Here is an 8,857-nt window from a genome sequence, read left to right as displayed (position 1 = left end):
GTTTTTTGTTTCCACTGAGTGCAGTCAGCATGAAGCAGAAACAAAGAAATGATCCCTTTAGCACTAATTGCTCTTGGCTATTGTGTCCATGAAGCTCTCTCCCAATGTTACTGGTTTTCAAAGAGCTTCCTCTAAAGACATACAAGCTATCCATCAGTCTGTCAGATGGGTTTATTTCCACACGTAAAAAAGGACACCCATCTGAAGAGTGCTACATTAACAAAGTTGCTCTGCTCAGAATAGAGGGACATACAACTCTTTTGATGGGAAAACAAGTTTTGAAGACACTGTAAATGGATGCTCATTGCAATTTCTGATCAAGTTTGGCCAAGACAGATCTGTCTGATTTCAGATTCATGCGAATGATTAGCTAAGAGATGTAACCCTTCATTGTCATTCATGATGACTCAAATGAACATGCTGGAACACCAGACTGTAGTTGCACCTAGGAAAAACACCTGGAGGCAATCTGTCAGATTTGTATTGTGGACTAATAAGAACAGATCATAAAATAATAACTGTTCTAAAGAGGAGAACACTGAAATATCTCCTGCATGGCACTAACATGTTCACCTTAGCCTGGAGGCTGGCCAAGTATGGCAAAGTATGGAACTTCCATCTCCCTTACTTGGTAGGTGCATACTGTACTGTGGAGCTCTACCACACCACCTGCATTCCTACTGAAAGAGATCTCTAATCTACCATTAAGTCCAAAAGCTTATTTTCAAGGATGACCTTGAGTGTTTTCCATTTTTAATAGTAATATTTAGACTGGCATCACACTTGCCAGTGCAAAGAGATATTTTATAAATAGTTAAAAGGTAATTTCTAAACAGACCACAGGCATTATGGAACCTTTCGTAATTGATGCTGGACAGATTTTGAAAGCTAAAATACACAGAGAGCTCTTCTACGTGCAACAACACAACAGGTCCTATTTGGATAGTGTTCACTGAGAAGCATTATGGAATAACATGCAAATGAAGATTTGAGGAGAGTATATGACATAACTTCGCCAAACATCATGAGTTGAGGAATGGTCACAGTGTTTTTGCACAAGTAAAAAAAAAAAGCAGAAAAGAGGAGTACATTTTTTCAAGTCAGGAGCAGAGAGCCCACTTGACATAATTATGTCCTTGTATGACTCCAAGAGAGCCCCACCTAGTACACTCTATCGCCCTTTGCCTCCCACAGACCTTAAACAAGTCGTCTCAGGGTCTTGTAAAATGTTATGTTGCAACCATTAAAAGAGCTTGAACCAGAAGGTGTTATCCTAATTATGTCAAATCTTCCTTGTGGAGGAAAAAAAGAGACTGAGGTTGAAGAAGAGGTAAATCAGGGAAGCTAACTCATCCCCCCATCCCGCCAACTTGTAATTATAGCATGGAACTAGGCTTTCTCCACAGCTGACCACCTGACCACACTCCCATGCAATTTTAGCTAAGATAACATCAGACCTCTGTGACCCCTCAGAGAGAAAGTAAATGGTTTACATTGAAAATATGTTATTATCACCTACCTTTTGCGCTTTCTGAGGATTTGTGTAGAATACGTTAACAGTAAACTAAATAATGCAATGGATTGATCTCAGAAAACATTTGTGTATTTCTAAACATTATCTTATCTGCGGAAGTTGAGGGGAAACCCACATTGAAACGTGTAGCCAGCGGTGTAAAGTACTTAAGTAAAAATACTTTAAAGTACTACTCAAGCAGTTTCTTTTGGTATCTGTACTTTACTTTACTATTTATATTTTTGCCAACTATTACTTTTACTTCACTACATTCCTAAAGAAAATAATGTACTTTTTACTCCATACATTTTCCCTGACACCCAAAAGAACTTTTTGACAGGAAAATGGTCGAAATCACACACTTATCAAGAGAACGTCCCTGGTCATCCCTACTGCCTCTGATCTGGCGGACTCACTAAACACAAATGCTTCCTTTGTAAATGCCTGAGTGTTGGAGGGTGCCCCTGGCTATCCGTCAATAAAAAAAAACAAGAAAATTGTCCTGTCTGGTTTGCTTTATATAAGGAATTTGAAATGGTTAATACTTTTACTTTTACTTTTGACACTTAAGTACATTTTAGAAGTTTAATTTACTTTTGATACTTAAGTACATTTAAAACCAAATACTTTTAGACTTTTACTCAAGTAGCATTTTCACTTTTACTAAAGTATGACAATTGAGTACTTTTTCCACCACTGCACGTAGCCTAGGTTATCATTCTGAAATTATATCGTCATTATTACTGACAATACCCCTTTAAGACTTTTATTGTGAAGCACTTAATTATTCCCAGAAGGCACCTGCGCCTGTCCAGGGGGAAAGAGAAAAGCTTTGATGTTGATGGGATTCCAACTTGGCTGCGTTCTTGTGATTCTGAGAATTAATACAAGATAAAGTACTTTACCCGTTGTAACCTTGAGTTATTTTATTCTAAGACCCACAAGTCCTCTGGAGGAGATTGAATGTAATATCCACAATCAAGAAATGAAGGTTACACATAGTATTACGTTTGGCTCTCTCTGGCTTCATTTTATATCAGGGCATTGTTTGGCCTAAATAAAGCCAGGAAAAAACAAAGTTATTGATGCTGGTTTAAAAGCCTTAAACAGAGGAAAGAAAAGGCAGAGACCACATCAGACAAAATAAACTATTCCTGCAACTTGTAATTATGTTTGAAATGTGGTAACTAGAAATTGAGATTTCCAATTACTTGCAAGGTCTTTTGAGATATAAGTCTGCTTCACATGGTTCCACTTTACAAGCTTGAGGAGTAACAAACAAATTGCACCTCATTTGGTTCACTGGGGTATTTTTAACTGCCCTCGGCTAGCGTGGCTGCAGGACAATCAATGACGTGTTGAGACAAAAACTGACACTGCAGAAAGCTTGATAGGGCGTACACAAAGCCGTTGCTTTACATGAGAAATATAGAGGCACAGTTTATGGAGGGCCTGGCTGGGCATTATAAACGTCATGCAGCTAATCCCTCCGGCAGAATGGAGAGACAACACAGGCTTCCACTGACATGCCAAATGAAGATGTTGTCACCCATGACATAGAGAAAGGAATGATTCGTCTTTGAGATGATAAGAACAGCTATAGTTTAATCTCTCTGAGAGAACAAGTATAGCTCAAGAGGGTGCTGTTAATTGTTTTACTTCATAAGTGTCCTGCTGCAGCAGCTAAGGTGTTTTTCAACTCCACGTGACGTTGTTCTCGTTTTGGCATGGACTTCAGAAGATGTGTAGGATTTCAGAAAGCAAAGCACCTTGTTCTTTTTATTGCTTAGAAGCGCCGTCCAATAGTGCAGCTTTTATAACGCTACATAGTGGGGTGTTTGTTCGATTGCTCCTCACAAGCAGGGCCAAGCTGGCGGCCTGAAGAGAGGAACCCATAAAAGGCTGCTAGCCTGAGTACGGACAGCATGGTGTTAGCTCTCCTCTGTAATTGGTCGCTTTAATAGGAGGCTCCGGTTCAAACCGAGAGATTTGGAGAGCTGCAGAGAACACGCTCACCACCCCTTTCTCTCTCTCTGCTGGGAGCTGAGAGGTGGATAGCACACACATGCCCGCACCTGCAGTCATTGACTCACACAAACACACACACACTGGAGAAAGAGACACACAGGAGAACAAGAGGTTCTTTATAAGAATACATTTACCACATCAATTAACAATAAATGATTTGTCATCAGGATGTAAAAAGTGTCATCCTTGAAAATATAATTTGTCATACTTCTATGAGAGACTAGCTAGCAGACACTATGTTATATAAAACAGGCAGCGTCTCAGGACAAGCCACTGATTCAGTTAAGTATCAGAAACTATACAGCATTCCAAACAGATACCAGGAGTAAAAAAATTGCAACAGAACACAATAGAGCTCAGTGACTGCATTATTAACCAGAGGATATAACTCACAACGCTGAGATTACACGTTGTTATTTCACTCCCATAAAAGTTTATTAGTTTAACACAATAAATGGCCCAGTCATGCTGAAGTTTTTTAATGAAAACAAGAGGCCTCTGCCGCTCTTTTAAAAGAAACAGCTTGGTAGACACTAAGCAATTCTGAAAGCAAGTGGTGGGAGGGAGAGGGGGGATATGGGTAGTGAGGGTGAAGGAGCTTCATCCCTCTTTAAAACAAACTGGCATAACTCTCTCGTGTTATAATGGACGCTTCCTGAGCTGCTGACTGTATTAATGTCTTTTTAAAAGCTTCTTTGTAAAGAGGAGAAATGGTCGACTTCACACCGAAAAGTGTCACATTCATTTTAATTGGAGAAAAAAGTCCTTGTCCGGCAGGTAATTCTAAGAAGTCAAATGTCCTTTTGGAAAATATTTGATAGTAGAAAGAAGACAGAAAGTTAAACATAGACCTGTGCTGCATGTTGATAAGTTAAGATGTTTGATTGTTGAGTTGTAATCCTATTCAGGACTGTTGAAGTGATGTACTACTGTTTGTGGCTACTCATCAATCTAATACATGTAGGAATGATTACGGAAACTCAGAGTAAACTATACAATGATAGGAAGTTGAAAACAATGACAAATTCAAACCAACTGAGCTCCATCTCTATGAGCATACTGTCCTAGAATGCTTGAATTGGGATTCTTCTTGACAAGTTGGCTCTGTCGACATTGTGTGGTCACCACATGCAGCAGCAGCAACAGCTGACTGGTCTGATAGAGAAGAGAGGGAAGAAGAGAGGGAGAAGAGAGGGAGAAGAGAGGGAGAAGAGAGGGAGAAGAGAGGGAGAAGAGAGGGAGAAGAGAGGGTAGATCAGCGGGAACAGCTGTTTTTTCCACAGGGGTCTCAGGGCTAAGCCCTCTCATAACCACGTTTCTTGCTGGATCGAGGCCTTAAACAGTTATTACCACAAAGGCCTTTCTGCTGATGACTTGGGCACATTGTTCCCATACTGGTGGCGTCCTGTCTAATTTGAAAGGGAATGTATGGTTACAGATGCTGAGTGCTGACCCAGTGCAGTGAGGGAGGAACAAGGCCGGCAGCAGACAGTAGCTGTACAGTCCCCCTGCTTGACCAGTCAGAGGAAATTAGGTACAGTACCCAATCCCCCTCCAACTCCCCACCACACCTATCCATGTTCCTTTGACTGTGACCTTAATTAAAAAAACAACACACATTCAGTAAGACAGTATGTGAAACATATGACATTCAGGCCAATTAGTATGCCATGCAGTCACTAACACGTGAAGTCTCTCCCTGTCAACCAACACGATGCCGAATGGGACGCAGCGTGTCAGTCCAAAGTGAGTTCCTGGCAAACGTTTAATGGCATTTGAAAATGGAAATAGTTGAAGAAAAAATCTTCTGCAAACGTGCTGAACCTTGACCAATAAGCACGAGTCCGCTGTTTGCTTGTCTTTTTGCACATTCCTCTGCAACATTTGAATTTGTTTGCTGAATGGCGGTATTCCAGAATGCACTCCAGATCAGACCAGGGACAACTATAGTTTTAACTATGCTTTTTGAAAGGTACATTTTTTGGGGAGGAACAAATAGTTACGTTGGAGGTGACTACAACTATTTGAATAAGTGACTACTTGCCAAAACTATTTGAGCACAGATCTCAGAAAGTAACTACTTTTTAAAACTATTTGAATACAGATCTGAGGAAGCAACTACTCAAAAACATATTTGAATACCAATCTCAGGAAGTGACTACTTTTCTGAAACTGTTGGATTGGCTGCCTTCAACTAATGGCAGGGCTGTATCTGGAACTGCATTTTGAAGATAGAAATATAATGAATAGAACACACACAATCTCCTATAATATTCCAATCTATCTGACAGCCACATTGGATCTCCACATTACATTTCTATCTGAACATTTTGTAAATGTCCATTCTCCTGAATATCCATTGTGCAGGGGTACATAATCAAGTGAAACCAATTAACCAACACTTACCATTAAACTGTTCTTGTTCCTGTGTAATAAAACTGTAATTACTTTTGGAGCAACATTTTATTAGCATGTAGTTACATAATACCTTGGCAATTTCATTTTAATTGCATAGCAATGAGCTGTGTTTTTTTGTAACTACTATACACAAGAGGAATAGTGACTGTTCCTATTCCACTTATGTAATAACTCCATTATTATGCAATTCGATAAAAATACAAATAAATCCTATGTAACAACGATGTTGCTGTTATAATAATGTTGTAATAATCAAAGTTACTACACATGATGCCAACTGTTACTGGATTATCTTGTGTCTCACTCATTAGGAAAATATATTTGTTAGTAATTTTGAAGCTGCAACAGTGGTCTATTGGAATTTTTTATTGATTTTTTTGTTACCCCTTTTTCTCCCCAATTGGTAGTTACAGTCTTGTCTCATCGCTGTAATTCCCGTACGGATTCGGGAGAGGCGAAGTTCGAGAGCCGTGCGTCCTTCGAAACACAACCCAACCCAACCAAGCCAAGCCGCACTGCTTCTTGACACAATGCCCACTTAACCAAAAAGCACCAATGTGTCAGAGGAAACACCGTACACATGGCAACCGTCTCAGCGTGCACTGCGCCCGGCACGCCACAGGAGTTGCTAGTGTGTGATGTGTTAAGGACATCCCTGCCGGCCAAACCCTCCCCTAAGCCGGACCAGTTGTGCACCGCCCCATGGGTCTCCCAGTTGCGGCCGACTGCGACAGAGCTTGGACTCGAACCCAGAATCTCTAGTGGCACTGCAATGTGATGCAGTGCCTTAGAACACTGTGCCACTCGGGAGGCCCTAAGGTCTATTCTAATTTTGAGGTGATTCTATGTCCCTCATGTATTTAATTATAGACTAAAAGCTATATTAACATTCATATCTAAGAGCCCTCCAAACCATGTGCATATTATCATATATTTAGACTAATTCAACTAACTGTTGTAGTTTCCGGTTCTTCATTAAATGTTTGGCAGCAATCAAATACAATTCTTTTTTTGTTTTCAAGAAAGCATATATTCAAATACAGTCAAACACGATTTGGTTTTCTGATAGGTATTCAAATTCCTTTCAAATATATATTTATTTCTGAGACCTGTATTTTAATATCAGAGAAAATCATTGCCTTTTAGTTGAAACTATATAAATTATATTCGACTACCTCAAGTATTTTGAAAAGTTGGTATTTTCAAATAAACAACTATCTCGTTCCCAGGTCTGATCAGTTCCTGTCTTGAGATAATCATCCGCACCATTAAGAGTTTCATACGTACTGCCGAGACACTACATCTGCAGAGCTGAGAGAAAAAAGTCAGCCACCATAAACTAATGAAGTACAAGCCTGTTTATCTTGGCAAGTCTGGGAGAAATATTTAATTGCTTCGGAGAAAGTCTAATGCCTGCCGAACCATAACTGTTCAGGCTCCAACACTGTTATTTAAAACACTGTTGGATGATTGTGCAATGTGGTAACTGTGAAGCTTTGAAGGGTTTATGATTACCAGGATGTAGCCTGTTTTCCAAACACTGTTAGATCATCTATTCCATGATGCATTTCATGGAGGTATGAAAATAGCTCCAATGGTGCCATGTATTGCATAGGATTCTCAAATATGGCATACATGCAATACTATTCAATGAGTCATTCAATTTTGTCATAGTGAATAAACTGCTTTACAATTCAGGTATTGGAAGCCATGTGTATTTTTATGAGTTGAAGTTATGTGATTGTATCCATCCAGATTCCACACCCCAGTCTGCAACTCTCCATGTAATGCATAGAGCTACAGTACTAGAGAGTAAACCTGGTCAGCAATGTCAGAAGTGTTATTGGAATCAGTTCCCGTGTTTATTTGTGACCACGTCACAGACAGGCAATAATATTCAAAAAGTACATATATATAAAGTAATGAAAAACAGTAAAAAAAATGTTAAGTAAATTAAGTAAAAAAACATATTTTTCCTCTCTGTCCAGACCTGGCAACCTGTGACAAAAAGGTTTTCACACTGGGGCAGTCCCACATCATGTGACCAGGAGGTCTTCACACTCGTGCAGTCCCACATCATGTGACCAGGAGGTCTTCACACTGGGGCAGTCCCACATCATGTGACCAGGAGGTCTTCACACTGGGGCAGTCCCACATCATGTGACCACGAGGTCTTCACACTGGGGCAGTCCCACATCATGTGACCAGGAGGTCTTCACATTGGTGCAGTCCCACATCATGTGACCAGGAGGTCTTCACACTGGGGCAGTCCCACATCATGTGACCACGAGGTCTTCACATTGGGGCAGTCCCACATCATGTGACCAGGAGGTCTTCACATTGGTGCAGTCCCACATCATGTGACCAGGAGGTCTTCACACTGGGGCAAGCCCACATCATGTGCATGAAGCTTCCAATATTTCCTTGAGAACACAACAGACAATTTGGAATAGAAGCAAGTTTAAATTGGAAGCGGTTCCACGAATTTGTAGTGTATTAATTGATGATTCATATTTTGGAGGACATTGGGATGTTTTTCAGAATAAAATAAATGACGAACCAGGTGAATTATACATATTGTTTAAGGTCATGAAAGGATAATAAACCTTCATCATTCATTATGTCAGAAAGTTGATGAATTCCTTGTTCATTGTTTAAAATAATTTTATTTGGGTTTCCAAATGTCTGACTCCAATCTCTGTTGGACAAAGCCTGTTTGATGAGGATGAACTAGTTTGTGTAAAATGGTTTCAAGACGTTCGGCTTGAACCTTGGCGTACAATTTCATGTCACTGTTAATGAGGGACAGAGGCCTATGACTTGATGTAAGTGTCCATTGTTGTTCGGCGCTTCCACACAGGATGTCATGTGGGCCTTGTGTATTTGTGTCAACGTGGG

The 8,857-nt window shown here is 40.1% G+C and overlaps 1 long non-coding RNA gene across 2 annotated transcripts; it reads left to right on the top strand.

The window, feature by feature from the left end:
* The first annotated feature begins 4,125 nt into the window (after window positions 1-4,125).
* Window positions 4,126-8,580, top strand: LOC129825066 (uncharacterized). 2 transcript variants are annotated; one of them, XR_008754820.1, is made up of 3 exons: window positions 4,126-4,318; window positions 4,980-5,075; window positions 7,948-8,580. It is a non-coding gene; the product is annotated as an uncharacterized LOC129825066 (long non-coding RNA). The 2 variants fall into 2 exon arrangements; XR_008754821.1 differs by lacking the exon at window positions 7,948-8,580 and adding an exon at window positions 6,367-7,666.
* Window positions 8,581-8,857: the final 277 nt, after the last annotated feature.

Source organism: Salvelinus fontinalis, chromosome 27 (genome assembly GCF_029448725.1).
Source record: "Salvelinus fontinalis isolate EN_2023a chromosome 27, ASM2944872v1, whole genome shotgun sequence".
NCBI lineage: Eukaryota > Metazoa > Chordata > Actinopteri > Salmoniformes > Salmonidae > Salvelinus > Salvelinus fontinalis.
Note: the sequence above shows the minus strand (reverse complement) of the source record. Positions and strands in the feature narration are given on the sequence as shown.